Below are 15,548 nucleotides of genomic sequence, written 5' to 3'. Positions count from 1 at the left end.
ATTATCCTGTAGCCAGCATAGCAACAACGCGTTGAGCTTGCCCATAGCAACGTGCCTGTAGAATGTAAACAATGAGTATAGTAACCATCCTATGCAAGTACTTGGTCAATATACTCTATAATCTCATTATCCTGTAGCCAGCAATTCAACTCATCGCATACGATCGTGAAGATGGGGCCAAAACAATATTCAATGAGAGAGAAGACCCGTGCGGCACGGGAGCACCGCCAGGCCTTGGAAGGCCATCAAAAAGACATATTCAAGGCAGGAGAGGCGGATCGCAAGGCACGCCATGACGTGCTGAAGAGGATCCGAGCAAAACATGAGTGGTATGCACCCTCAGTGGTTTGCGTTGAATCATATTGACATCCATTGCAGGCAGAATAGCAGCGAGGAGGATCGCAAGATGATTGAAGATAAAGCCATTGAAGAGTTGATGGCCAAGCGATTTGCCAAGGGCAAGTCAAAGGAGTACCATGAGCACCAGCTCATGGTCTCTCAGCAAAAGGAGAGGGAGGAAGAGAAGAAGCGTCGCCGAGAAGAGGCCACAGAGGCCGAGAATGAAGCTCGGCAGAAAAAGAAGGTAGGATCCAAAAGTAACGAAATTTGGTAACGGTCCTGACATATTTAGGCCAAAACAAGCCAGGCGCAGCATCCTATTGCTGCACGTAGGGAGGCCCGATTCTGCCAAATGATAGCCAGGCTTGAGGCCAAGGTCATGGCCCATGGTCATGATTGTCTTGCTGCGGTCGGTGTGTCGAGAGAGGGGGTTGAGGAGGAGATGAGGGGATTCCTGGGCCAATTACAGGGTCCGAGTGAAGACAACAACAGCCCACCTGCCCCAGAGGAGGTGGAGGAAGATGATTTTGAGGTTGTGGTGTCCTCTGATGAGGATGATGAGGAGGACAATGAGGCGGAGGATGATTGGATTATTGATGCCTAGGGGAGGAAGTTAGGTTTTTAGTTCTTTTTTCATATTAATTTGAGAATGGGGTGCCATTAAATTGGCAAAATGTTTTATTTTCCTGAAGAAGAATGTTCCATTTTGTAGAAGAAGAAGATTTTGTAGTTGGTTGCTGTACTTACAGAGTAAAATGAGGCTAACTACCTAGAGATTGTCAAATTTTGCGTGGGCTCTGACCACATTTTGTTACTTTTTTGACTAAGGCAGAACTTAGAGAAAAATCAATTTGATTGTGAAAAAAAAAAAAAAAGAAAGAAAAACCTAATGGCTGAAGCCAGCAAACAAGCAAAATCTACAGAGGTTCCTTCAGAATTGACCATAGTTCAACATGGAAAAAAACAATTTGTATTGTGGAAGGAGCTGCATCATAAGTTGTTTGTTACTTGGTGGTTGACTACTGAAGCTGCTCAGTTGGTTAATGATAAGAAGCGTGGTGACCCCAACTGGAAGGCAAAGCAACGCCATTCTGATTTTTGGTCAAAATTTGATCAGGTGGCAGAGCATTCTAAGGGCACTCCAGGGGTGATTTGCAAGCATTGCCAAACCTTTCTCAGCCATCCAAGCTTTTCTCGAAACGGTACAAGTGGTCTGAAGAAGCATTTAACGAGCAAAGATTGTACAAAAACTGGTGACGGACAGGGTAACACTCTGGTTAACATGATGGTAGGTCATGGATCCTAATTTCCCAAATGTAACGAATTTTAGTAACGGTCCTGGTGTCTTAGCAACAGTTTCCGAAGCGTCCTCGAACAGATTCAGATCTGCCTGTTCCTGAATGCAATCGAGACAATTTCCTCCGGCAGCTTGTGCAAACATTAATATCCTTGAATCTCTCATTTCGTGCTATTGAGAATCCAGCATTCCGCACATTAATAACCATGCTCAACCCTGCAATGGCTTTACAGATACCCACACGAGGAACATTATATCAGGTCATGAATGATATGTACAATCAGCTATTCCGAAATCTTCTCTTTGACCATGACCCAACAACCAAGGTATCTCTGGCAGTGGATAATTGGACAAGTCCCAATAACCTTGCCTTTATGGCAATTAATGGTTATTACATTACAAAGGATTGGGAGTACCGTGAGCATTTACTGGGTTTTGAAAGTTTAGAGGGTGCTCATACTGGCAAGAATATGGCAGAGATTCTCCAACAATCACTAGCAGCATGGAGGCTTGAGAGCAATCTTCTTGCAATTACAAGTGACAATGCATCAAACAATGGTACCATGCGAGCACATCTTACACATCAGTTGAGGCCAGCATTGCAGCAGTTGAACAAGACAACTGATTGGGATGCAGAGAGTGGGACAATACCCTGTCTTGCTCATGTGATTCAACTTGTGGTTCGAGAGCTGGTTTGCAATCTCAAGATTCAGCCAGACAATGATGCTCTACCCACTACCTTTGATGAGAGCTCAATTACTGATGACCTAGCATCAACAGACACATTTGCAAATACTCTTAGAAAGGTAACGAAATTTGGTAACGGTCTTGATATACTTGAGTTGATTTACTAATCTTTGCTTGACAATAGATTCGTCTTGTTGCCAATGCAACCAATGCCTCCCCCCAACTCGCTGCACGTTTCCGAGAATATCAACAAGAGAACCAGCGCAAGATGATCCAAGATGTTCGCACAAGATGGAATTCCACCTATGAGATGTGTGTTCGTGCCTTGTTGCTTCGACAAGCTGTGGACTTATGGATCCAGGACTCATCACCAAAATACCAAAGGCTTCGCTTATTGGACCATGACTGGAAGCAGCTAGAGTATATGGTTGGACTGTTGCAGCCATTCAGTCGATTTACCAAGGTACTGTCCAAAACAACAGGCCCAACAATTCATCTGGTATGGGCAACGTACAATCATCTTTTCCAGCATTTAGAAAGAGAGGAGGACAAGGCCCAACAGTTGACAACAAGAGAGAACATTCAAGAAGCTATCAAAGCTGCCAACTTGAAATTCCAGAAATACTATGGTGATACTGAGCATCCAAAGGGTGAGCTGCTAGCTGTAGCTGCTGCCCTCCATCCATCACGCCGCATGAGAGCATATGATTCAGAGGATTGGACCAGTGATGAGCGTGAAACATACCGACAATATATTTTGAGGTTTTACAAAAAGCATTATGAGAAATATGAACAGCCAAGAGAAGTAATACTTGATGTGAATGATGTATGTTTGTTATAAGTATTATTCTGATTTCTTCTCTGCTAACTTCTCTAGGATATTGAGCAAATGATTTTTGAGAGACCCCATCAAAGACGAGCAAATTTCCAAAATGAAATGGAGCGATATTTAAATGACGAGAATTTGACATCACCTCGAGCTCCAATTCTGGAACAGTGGAGGATGCTAGAGCCTGATTTTCCAACTGTTGCTCGGATGGCAAGGGACATTCTGGCTATACCTTTGACAGGGGTTGGGGTAGAACGGGTTTTCAATGTTGCTCGGGATACATGTCATTATCGACGATCGCGGCTCCATGCATCTACAATCAAGAAGATCATGCTGCTTAAACATGGAGATAAGGTGCATATGCTGGATGAAGCACTCATATCGCATGAGGAGTTGGCCAAGGAAGTCATCCAAGACAATCAAGATGATCAAGATACCCCAGAGATTGTACGGGAAGAGATTGCAAGCCTGCTAAATCCACTACTCAATCCAGATGAGGAACAGGAAATACGTCAACGTTATCAATAGATGATAGACTCAAGTAGCTAATAGCTTGCAATATGATCCAATTATGCAAAGAGCATTACCAAATTTCGGTACTTTTCCGAAGTTGAATAAATTGATAAAATTATGTTAGGACCGTTACCAAATTTCGTTACTTTTTGACAACACAAATGGACCGGGGTTCCCGGTCCCATCCTACACTTTACTGGTCCCGTCCCATATACAATATTGAAATCCCGGTCCTATCCCATTTTGTCATGTCAGGTCCCGGGCCCGTCCTACTAGCTAGATTTTGATCCCGGTCCCAATGCCATCCCAATCCCAATTCCCACGGAACTGTCCCAATATGCTGTTAAACAACCCGGTCCCATCCCATTAAGCTGAGCTTCAACCTGATCCCGTCCTCGGGACGGGAATTGGGACGGGAATCTGGGACCGGGACGGGAAATCCCGGAACCGGATACCACTCTAGTCAATATCTTCCAAAAACCTGTTTATCAGGCAAGCTCTAGATAAGAGGCATTCAAATCTAAGCTCCCTAACCTTATTCCTAAAAAAAAAACTGATTAGTACTGTGTTCCTAGTCCATAAGATCTTACCTTGAAATAGTGTATCACTTCATGTGTCTCAGAATTTGTTTTTCTCTTCCTTGGCAGTCACCAAATCACTGCATCATCATCTTCAGGTCTCAGCTTGGTCACCAAATGGAGCGGGGTATGATGAGATGCCTTGTCAAAGTAGGTGAGTTGGTTGATATGGTGAGAGCACAAGAAAGGTGAAAAATCACCACATAGTAAGGGTATGGTTGAGTAGTAAGTGTAGAGATAGATATGTTCTAACAGACACCTAAGCTTGCAAGGAGTAATAGTACTAAAGAGCCCTGTACTAATACAGGCAGCTCTAATGAGGAACAGTAGCACATTTCATGAACAAGAAATCTTCATATTCTCTAACTAATAGCCGAACTGGTAGTAAGGAACGAGTGTGTAGAAAAGAGTAATGGTGCGTGAAGGTAATAAGCAAGATGCAGGGGCTACAGATGGTTTATATAGCTCAAGAATAGTAGCTTTGGGGTGGTTTGTGCCTCAGACCAGAACAACCTTTGTCCTAATAAGGTACCGGAATCCCCACTACAATACTTATAGTTGATTTGTTATAGATCTTTTTGTTTTTTGTTACTGTGTTTGCACACACACAGAGAATCCAGGATCTCCTGCAATTTCTTTATTAAGTCTTCCCAGTATCTTTGGCTGATGCTCCCTGGACTGACTTAATTATCTTGGTGCCACCAGGTCTCCCCTATGCCACCTCTACTCCACTGCTTTGAACAGTATGAGCAGCATGTACTTGAATATCTTCTTTATTAAAGAAAGTTCCTTCAAATAGATTCCACTCTGGAACATCATCTGTGTAATGTTGTTTGAGTATATATGTTGGCAGATCAATGTCTTCTTCTAGTTTAACATAATCTGGTCTTTGTGATAATGTTTTGGCTGGGTTATGCTTCCCAGGGTGGTAGAGAATCTTAAAGTTATATACCCTGAGAATCTCTATTCATCTTATGTGTTGTTGTTGTGCCATCTTGTTTGTGAACTTCATAAATGAACAAAGATTTGCATAATCTGTAATAATCTCTACAGAGTACTTCATTTCTTCTAAGTACTGCTGCCAATGAATAAACACTCAGATGATGACCAACATCTTCTTATCTGGCATGTTATAGACTTGTTGGGTCTGGTCAAACTTGAATAACCAGTAGATAACTGGATGCCACTTATCTTTAAACAGCTGTAGCAATATTATACCTGCAGCATGTTCTGAAGCATCTGTCTCCAGATGTATTCTACATTCTGAATTATAGTGTCAGATGACAGGCTCTCTAAAGAAGATCATCTGCAACTTGTGAAATACTTCTCTGACAGCAGATGTCAGAAGAAAAGATTCTTTCTTTCTTTTCTTTTCACTGCTCTTCAAGAGATCTGTTAATAGTGCTATAATAACTGAGTACTTTTGTATAAATCTCTGATAGAAGTTTGCAAAACTCAGAAATATCTGAATATTATAGAAACTTCATGACAAGGGCCACTTCATGATCATCTGTACCTGCTTTGAGTCCATCTTAATACCTTTGTTATTAATGATATATCTGAGGTATGAGATTATTCACCTTTTGAAAGCACACTTAGCAAGCTTTGCAAACAACTGGTATTCTCTTAGATACTTCATAACTAGTCTAACATATTTCTCATGCTCTTCCTCTGAGGCTGAGAAAATAAGAATATCATCTAGATAAACTACACAGCATACATCAATCAGGCCTGCCAGCACTCTATTGATATAGAACTGGAAGATCACTGGTGCATTTGACAACTCAAAAGATATGACAAGATACTCAAAACTCTCAAACTTTGTACAAAATATGGTCTTTCATTTATCTTCTTCTTTGATCCTAATCCAGTGGTAGACATTATATAGATCTATCTTGAAAAAGTAGCATGCTCCCACCAACCAGCTTAACATCTCATCTATCAATGGCAAGGGGTAACAGTCCTTCACTGTGATTGCATTAAGATCATAATAATCAATACAGAGTCTGAGTTCTCCATCAGCTTTAGATGCAAACAATACTGAAGCCCCTGTCAGACTTTATAACAGATGTATTCAACTCTTGCATAACTTGTTCTTGATGTACTCTTGTAGAACCTCTGTCTGCTTGGGTGATAGTTTATAGATTGACATGTACAGAGACTTGTGACTGTTTTTAAGAACAATCAGATAACTGATCTTCATTAATTCTAGCAACTCTGCTGCTTTTTCTTCTGAGAAAATATCTTTATAGTCCCTCAACCACTCAGGCACTTCTGTCAGAACTTGGTTGTCATCTGATGTGAAAATAACATAAGAGAATTCATTCTTGATGTGCACTGCTTGAAGAAATCTATCTGCATTCAGAAGTTCCATCATTTTCTCTAAGAGTCAGTAACACCACATCTTGTTCTTTCAGTTTATGTCCAGATTGAAATCTTCTAATCATGGCATGCCTAGAACTATATTCACATCAACCATGTCAATCACCACAAATGTATGTTTTACCATCTTTGTGATCCCCATGAAGTCTGTCATAGTGAGTTGGATCTTGTAGATGCTGTACCAATCAGCCTCAGCTTCATTCAACATCTCAATGACTTCCATGGGTGTCTCTGGTTGATCCCAGTCCAATTAGGATGCCAGTTTGTAGAAGATACTGTTCACTGTGATATCTGAGTTCAACAGTGCAGCTTGCTCCATAAGATCACCTGACAGTGTAGTCAGTATGGCTGACAGACACATACTGCACCTGCTTGTCTTCTCTATTAGGTTAACACCCCATCTTTTTAATGTTTGACCTGGGTCTTGCATGAGCTTTGTGGCCCTAGCCTTCATCTGATTCTTGTTCTTTTTGTCTGTCCACTGGAACTTGTTGAAGCTGTTTGTACAGAACTTTGCTCTATAGTCTGATTGGCCACATCTTAGACAGAGCTCTTTATTTATTTATTGTTTGTGTTTCTCTTCTGATATTTTTGAAAGTGGTTTCACCAGTATCTTCTTCATTCATGGATAATCTTCTTTATTATCTTGTTGGGATGCATCTTTCTCTTGAGAGATTGAGATTTTCTGTTTCTTCTTATTTTGATTCTTGTTCCACTGATGTTGCTTCTTCTTTTCTAGAATGGACTCAATAAGCATTGCTTGTTCTCATAATTCCACAACTGTTTTTAGTTAGTGTTGTAGTTTATCTAGTTCAGCCTGAATGATTAATCTGAGCTTTGTCTGTAGAAAGAATACATAAAAGAATTCATCTGGTAAACTATCCAGATTCTGTTTGAGTTCAGCAATGTATATAAAAAACAAGAGTATGAGTTGGTTCTCTTGTTGGACAGTATCATGATAATACTGCATTGTGCCTTGACTATGAGTTATCTTGAGTTCAATGTCATTCTTATACCACATCTCAAATTTGTTTCATAATGTGAGTAGTTGTTCTCTCTCTATTTTCAACCTCTGCCAATACATCTGGGGTTTGTTATGAAAATGACTGGACATCTAATCAATTCTGACCATATCTGGTGTCTTTTGTAATGATTTTCTCAGGCAAAACTGCTGTCTTATTGAAGCTAATCATAATTTGCACTCACCAAGTAATTTGTCATAGTAGTAAGGTGCTTTTGGTGGCTTCACATCATTAAAATTATCTGACTCCTCTATTGGTCTTGTGTGTAAGAGAAACTCTAAAGAAAAATCATTATTTGCTATTCTCTGTTTGTATTCTATCTGCTTCTGCAGCCTGCATATCTTGTTTTATTCATATATATCTGCTAGATTCTTTTGCAGACATGTCTTCTTTTCTTTAAAGGTCTTTTTTCTTTAGGTTTTATCCAATATATTGAGAGATATATTGTAGTGGGGATTCCGGTACCTCATTAGGACAAAGGTTGTTCCAGTCCAAGGCGCAAACCACCCCAAAGCTACTATCCTTGAGCTATATAAACCATCTGTAGCCCCTGCATCTTGCTTATTACCTTCACACACCATTGCTCTTTTCTACACACTCATTCCTTACTACCAGTTCAGCTATTAGTTAGAGAATATGAAGATTTCTTGTTTATGAAATGTGCTACTGTTCCTCATTAGAGCTGCCTGTGTTAGTACAGGGCTCTTTAGTACTATTACTTCTTGCAAGCTTAGGTGTCTGTTAGAACATATCTATCTCTACACTTACTACTCAACCATACCCTTACTATATGGTGATTTTTCACCTTTCTTGTGCTCTCACCATATCAACCAACTCACCTACTTTGACAAGGCATCCCATTGTACCCCACTCCATTTGGTGACCAAGCTGAGACCTGAAGATGATGATGTGGTGATTTGGTGACTGCCAAGGAAGAGAAAAACAAATTCTGAGACACATAAAGTGATACACTATTTCAAGGTAAGATCTTATGGACTAGGAACACAGTACTAATCAGTTTTTTTTTTAGGAATAAGATTAGGGAGCTTAGATTTGAATGCCTCTTATCTAGAGCTTGCCCAATAAACAGATTTTTGGAAGATATTGACTAATAGACAGAACATACTGTGTGACATGACCAAAGATCAAGAAACCAAGAAATTGGAATCAGAATCAACTATGGCTGAAGGTACTACAGGATCATATGCAACTATGTCACTGGATGAGAACAAGAGAATTGTGGTTCATTCCCACATTCCTATGCCTTCCCCTGGCACAGCAAATGCACCTTGATTTGACAGCAGAGATGCTACCCTGTTTATTGAAAGATTTTATCAGATGTGCAAGGATCATGGGGTAATTGACCCTAAAAACATTATTGAACAGTTGGCTAGGTACTGTGTTACATGGATTGGAGAATGGATGAAGACCTTGGAAGGCTACAAAGAAGGTAATTGGGAAGTATTCTCCAAAGAGATTATTCATGAATTTCATGATCAAGACATTACTTACAAGATTCACCATCAGGATTACCTCCAGGCAATTACAAAGAAACCACATGCTTGGGATGGCAACATTCATGCCTATGTTCAAGAATACACTACTATTGCCAGTACAGTTCAAGCAAATGGAAGGCTTGATGAATTCACTAAGATGTCTTGGTTCCTTCAGGGGCTACCTGAGAAGCTCTGGAATAAGGTTATTGACAAGGCCAAGCTCAATCTTTCAGATGATATGTTGCCTATTGATTTTAGGAAAGTTGTTCAGGTGACCATGGATTTGATTGACTAGTATGAAGGGAATAAGAAGGTCTTTGAAGAAGATGAAATGAAACAGAAGGAAATGGAGAAGCTTGGTGAGCAATATTAATTAACTAACAAGCTCCCTACAGTTGAAGCTCCAAAGAAAACAGCTAGTTTTGTGAAGACTGAAGAATCTGAATTGAAAGCCAAAGCCAAGAGCTCTGACAGCACCAATATTGAAGCTGCTATTAAAAAGATGACCAATGAGTTCACAAATTTGGCATTGGCCATGAGAGTACAATCAAATCAGATACAAGGGAATTCTGATCAGTATTATATGCTGCAGAGAGAAGGATCTCTGAAACCTATACCAAATTATCCAACAAATGTGACTGTTAATCCTACAACTGTACAAGAGAATACTCAACTGCCAGTCAACCCCTATTTGGCTCAAAATGGCTCTCCTATGACAGGCTATAGTAGTGCTTGTGGATAAGGAGGAGCTTGAACTGGAGGAATTTCAACATATCCCTCATGCTTCTACTGTGAAAAACCTGGACATCATCAATCTCAGTGTTATGAATACCAATCCAATATGAGTAATGGATACTGCCATATTGATGACAAAGAGAACTTACACATGGGCTCTAAGAGTCAAAACTATCAAGCTGTCACTCCTAAACCTGGAATCCCAAACATGTATATTGTGCAGTCTATGGAAGAGAATGAATAGGCAATTCCAGAGTCAACAAGCTCTAAAAAGGAGATCAATCAGCAAGAAGAAACACCTCCCATAAATTCAACCAGTGTGAAGGTTCAAGCAGGACAGCTTGTATATCTAATGTCTGATGGAGAATCTGATTCAGATAAGAAATATGAACCATTGAAAGAAAGAACATCAGTCAATGTTGGAACAGTTGGAGAAGCTAAGAATAATCAAAGAGCTAAGATTGCAACACCTCATACTCAGCATACTGGACAATTTATTACTTACCAGAATAATCAGGCTAGTGTTGATGACAATGTTATGGAAGACATTGAATCAATCAATCAGAAGAAGCCTGAAATTCAGAACAAGTCTGCAGAGAAACAAAGACCAAGATATTCTGCAACAGATCACTTATCCTCTCAGATCCATGATTCAACAGATGCCAATGAATTAATGGGTCAAATTCTCAATGGAAAAGTCAAATTGTCAGTCAAGAAGCTTATAGGTGTATCACCAAAGCTTCATCAAGCATTCTTCAGATCAGGCTGGAATAACAGTACTAGCAAAAGCCATGCAAGGGTTGGAGTCTCTGAACCAGTTCAGCCTGAGCTAAAGATCAATTCCAGTCAACTTACTTCAAAGCCCATGGTGCCAAAATCCAAAACAGCATATGGAATGCATTCATTATATGTGCCAGTCACTATAAACCAACAAGAATTAATGGTGTTGATCAATACTGGTTCAGAAATCAATTTGTTGTCTCAGAAGTATGCTGAAATGTTGAAATTGCCAATGGAAAATAAGCTGCAAGTGACTATGATTGTTCAAACAGGAGAAGTCACTTCTTTTTACACATTTTGTGATGAAGTGCCTGTTCAAATTGGAGATATTGTTACACATACCCCTTTCCTTATATTCAAGAGAGGGGATCAGCAACTTATTCTTGAAAGACCTTGGCAATTTGCTGCCTGTTGGGGGTGCAACACCTCAGAAGACAACAGAGTGAACTGTGAAATTTATAACAAAAAACAAACACATCACCTAGTTTTCAAAGGCTTTAAGCCAAACTCAAGCAACATGAGATATGCAACTGATAAATCAAACAGCAATCATTTAAACAATTCAACAGGCATTTAATCAGACAGGTGTCTGTGGATACAAGGCCTGAGGAGGATGAAGAAGATGTGATGAAGACAATGGGTATAAGAATTAATGATGAGAAGGTTGAAGGTCAGGAGATTGAAAAGAATAGGGAAGTCAGGAGTGTTGGCAGCATTGCTGGCATTGGTGCTTACAGCAATGAGGAGAAACATAATTCTGGTGTTGGTGAATCCAAAAGCACACTAAGTCTAATTGGATTGACCAGCACACTGGTGAATCAAATGGACCAATCAGAAGACAAGGATAATTTTGCATCAGGAGTTCAGATTTTCCAACCTCCACTTCCCAATCCAGACAGCATCACAGCTCACTGCAAACATTACACATGTGATATAAATTCCAGTTTAATTCACAAACCTATTCCACAAAGTGCTCAATCAATTTACACATCTCTGAACAAAAATCACAATTTTGTCACAAAGAAATCATGTCAGATAGACATTTTCAATAGTGGATGGGACATCAGACCATCTTCTTCAGAGGTCTGGAGAGTGTGCACTGCTTATAAGCAGAAAGCTGATAAGATAAGACCATTAGCACCTGGAAAATCTGATGGAAGCAAGCCAGAAGGCCTAGATAATTGGGTGGATGTTTGTTTGAATAAGTATTACCCTGAGAAGAAACACATCACATTTAATTGTGAATTTGATGACCATATTAGACCTAGGATCACACCCTTTCCTGTTGGAGAACAGCTAACAAATAAGAGAATTGAGAAGCTCAAAATTGGATTCAAACTGACAAGTCAGAAGAAGGAATTTTTCATATCAGTCCTTTATAAACATGAAGGGGCATTGGCTTGGTCATTCAAAGATCTATATGGCATTCATCCTGAATGCTTGCCTCCCCAGGTTATTCAGACAGAGCCCCATGAGGCTTGGCAGACTAAGACTTACCAAATTTCTCATGCTTTACATGATAAGCTAATTAAAATCATTCAGGACAGATTAGAAGCTAAAACATTGGAGCCTTGCCATGGTTCATATACCAATTCCTATTTTCTGGTTGCAAAGAAACAGAAAGGCAAATATCATTTAGTTGACACAGTACATATGTACAACAAAGTTACTATTCAGGACACTTTTATTTCTCCTAATGTTGACAAATACACTGAAGACTTCAGCAGACTTGTTATGGCTAGTCTATGCAACTTATTCTCTGGATACAATAATTTTCCATTAGCTGAAGAAAGCAGAGATATGACAGCCATTGCAATCTCTATTGGGCTCTTTCACCATACAACTTTAGTCCAAGGGGCAATGAATTTGCCAGCTCAAGCCCAACACAGAATAATGAAGATAATACACAAGGTTTTTCCAGAGATTGCTCAAGCCTTTATGGATAACCTTGGGGTAAAAGAATCACATATCAAAGATAAAACTGAAGTCCTCCCAGGAATAAGAAGATTTGTTTATGACCATCTGCAGAACCTGGACTACATTCTATGGCTTGTCAAAATCTCTGGGGCCAGGATCTCCAGCACCAAATCTCAATTCTGCATGTCTGGAGTCAATGTTGTTGGATAGATCTGCAACTATAACAGACAACAACCTGAGGAAGCCAAGATGGCTAAAATTGCAAATTAGCCTACTCCTACAAGCATTACAGAATTACAAGGATTCCTAGGGCTTGCTGGATATTTCCAAATACTTATAGAGTATTATAGTTGGATAACCAAACCTTTACATTATCTGCTTCAACAAAATATTACATGGACATGGACTGAAGAGCAAAATGACACCTTTATACTTTTGAAAGAAAAGTTATGTTCATTCCCTATCATTCTCCCAATCAATTACAAACAGGATCCTTTGCTTATCACTGTGGCTGTTAATGCCAGTGGATTAGAATAGGGAGGATGCATTATTCAGGAGCAACAAGGAGCTCAACATCCTGCACAATACAAATCTGGAGTATGGAGTGATTCAGAGAAAACATATGATGCTGGCAAACAAGAATGCAGAGCTGTTTTGAAAGCCTTCAAGAAATTTCAACACCATATCTATAGAGTGCCCTTTACCTTGGAAATTGATGCAAAAACTCTTGTCACCCAACTTAATAGAACTGCTACAGATGTTCCAGGAGCTTTGATTATTAATTGAATAGCTTGGATACACCTCTTCAACTTTACTGTTAAACATGTTCCTGGGACAAAACACACAGCTGCTGACAGACTATCTCACTGAGGACTAGATATTAGGGAACAGCCTGAATCTGAAGAAGATGAAGATCTGTTTGCCTTTATGAATTCTATAAGAGTTTTAGCTGGCCAAGCTCTCAATAGTGAAGACCTTAGGATACTGGACTCCACATATTCAGAAGAATCAGAGAAAATTGCACAATACCTAACCACCCTATCAAAACCATTGGGCATGGAAGGAAAAGAGTACATGAGATTCCAAAGAAAAGCAATTAAATATGTGGTGGAGGCCAATCAGCTATTTAGGCAAGCAGGATCTGGTGTGTCTCTAAGACATGTTGTGGACAACAAAGAACAGTGTGAACAAATTTTACACATAATGCATGATGAATTTAGCCATAAAGGGCAAGAGGGAACATACTCTGCCCTACAAGCTCAATACTGATGGTCAGAGATGTATAAAGATGTGTCTGCTTATGTGAAGCACTGTTCTCAATGTCAATAAAAAGATTCACAAAGGTTGAGTGAAGAGCTTCATTCTACCTGGGCCCCTATCTGTTGGGAGAAAGTTGGGGTGGATATCAAGCACATGCCTTTCTGTCAAGAACAAAATTATTTGGTTGTTGCCAGATGTGACTTCACTGGATGAGTGGAAGCTAGAGTCTTGAAAAAGGCAACAGCTGAAGCTGTGGCCAAATTTCTTTATGAGGATATCATCTGTCAATGGGGCCTGCCTGCCAAATTTGTTATGGATGGAGGACCAGAAAATAAGGACATTGTAGAGATCTTACTGAAGAAATTCAACATTAAACACATTATTATTTTGCCTTATAACCCTCCTGCAAATGGTATGGTGGAAGTTGGCCATAAGTCTTTGGCTGATGGGCTAGCTAAAGCTACCAATGGCACTGGAAGGGATTGGATTAAACATCTTTCTGTGATTCTGATGGCAGATCAAATAACAATTAAGACTAGTACTGGTGTCTCCCCTTATAGATTGCTAATGGGCCAGGAGGCAGTTCTTCTAATTGAACTCAAGATTCCTACTTGGCAAACAATTCCCTGGTGAAAGATTCAAACAACTGAAGACCTGCTTCTGATGCAAGCACAGCAAATTGAAAGATAAGATGAGAATGTCCTGAAAGCAGCTCATTATCAGCTTCAAATGCATACTAGAAATAAGAAATACTTTAATGATACCTATAATGTTCAGACCAACCCTCTTCTACCTGGAGACCTTGTCTTGCTTCACAATACTAAAGAAGAACAGAATATGTCTAGAAATAACATCCTGCACTTTTAATGACTAGAACCCTATAGAGTTAAGTCTGCCAATCAAGAACTAGGTGCCTATCATCTTGAAGAGTTAGACAGCACTGAACTCAAAGAATCTATTGCAGGAAACAGATTAAAGAAGTATCTTATGAAACCTGGAATGAAGTCATTTAATGATAGCCCAGCAGATTCTGATGTAGAGATGGAGAACATCTCTCAAAGATATGCCACCAGAAGTCAACCTAACATTCTCTCTAGCAGTTCCTTGAATGTTAGCTTCTTGGATCAGAGTGAAAATGAAAATGATCAAGAAAAAATGGAGCAAACACAATTTCCAACTGTTATACCAGATAACTGAAGCTTTGCTGTTGTTATACCTCCACAAGATGTTTAATTTGTTGTGTTTTGTTTGCAAAAGTGAAGTTTTTTGCTTGCTTATTCAGGAAGTTTCTTTTATTTGCCTGCAAAGTGAAGTTTTTGCTTGCTCTTTCAGAAAGTTTCTCTTTCTTTGTTATTTGCTTAGCATTCACTTTTTCTGAAGATATTTAAAGGTCAATTTTTCTTTGCTGGAGCTTTTACTTTCTTTTACATTCAAGCTTGATTCTTTTTACAGATTCAACATTTCCTTCTATTCTGTTATTCTGACATTTGCAAATTTTTTGATCTCTGATATTCTTCAAAAATAGCTGGATGAAGCAACCTGCCTCCTTTAGCACCAGCAACCAAAAACCAAGGCCTGGTCATTACCAGAGACAGTGGAGTTAATTTGGATAGCCATTTCTTCAATAACCTAACAGCAGCTATGGAATACATCAATAACCAAGCTCCACACCATCAATATGGTCTACAAGTTGAGCTGATGAACACACTTATG

Source organism: Coccidioides posadasii, chromosome 4 (assembly GCF_018416015.2).
Source record: "Coccidioides posadasii str. Silveira chromosome 4, complete sequence".
NCBI classification, from domain to species: domain Eukaryota; kingdom Fungi; phylum Ascomycota; class Eurotiomycetes; order Onygenales; family Onygenaceae; genus Coccidioides; species Coccidioides posadasii.
Note: the sequence above shows the minus strand (reverse complement) of the source record.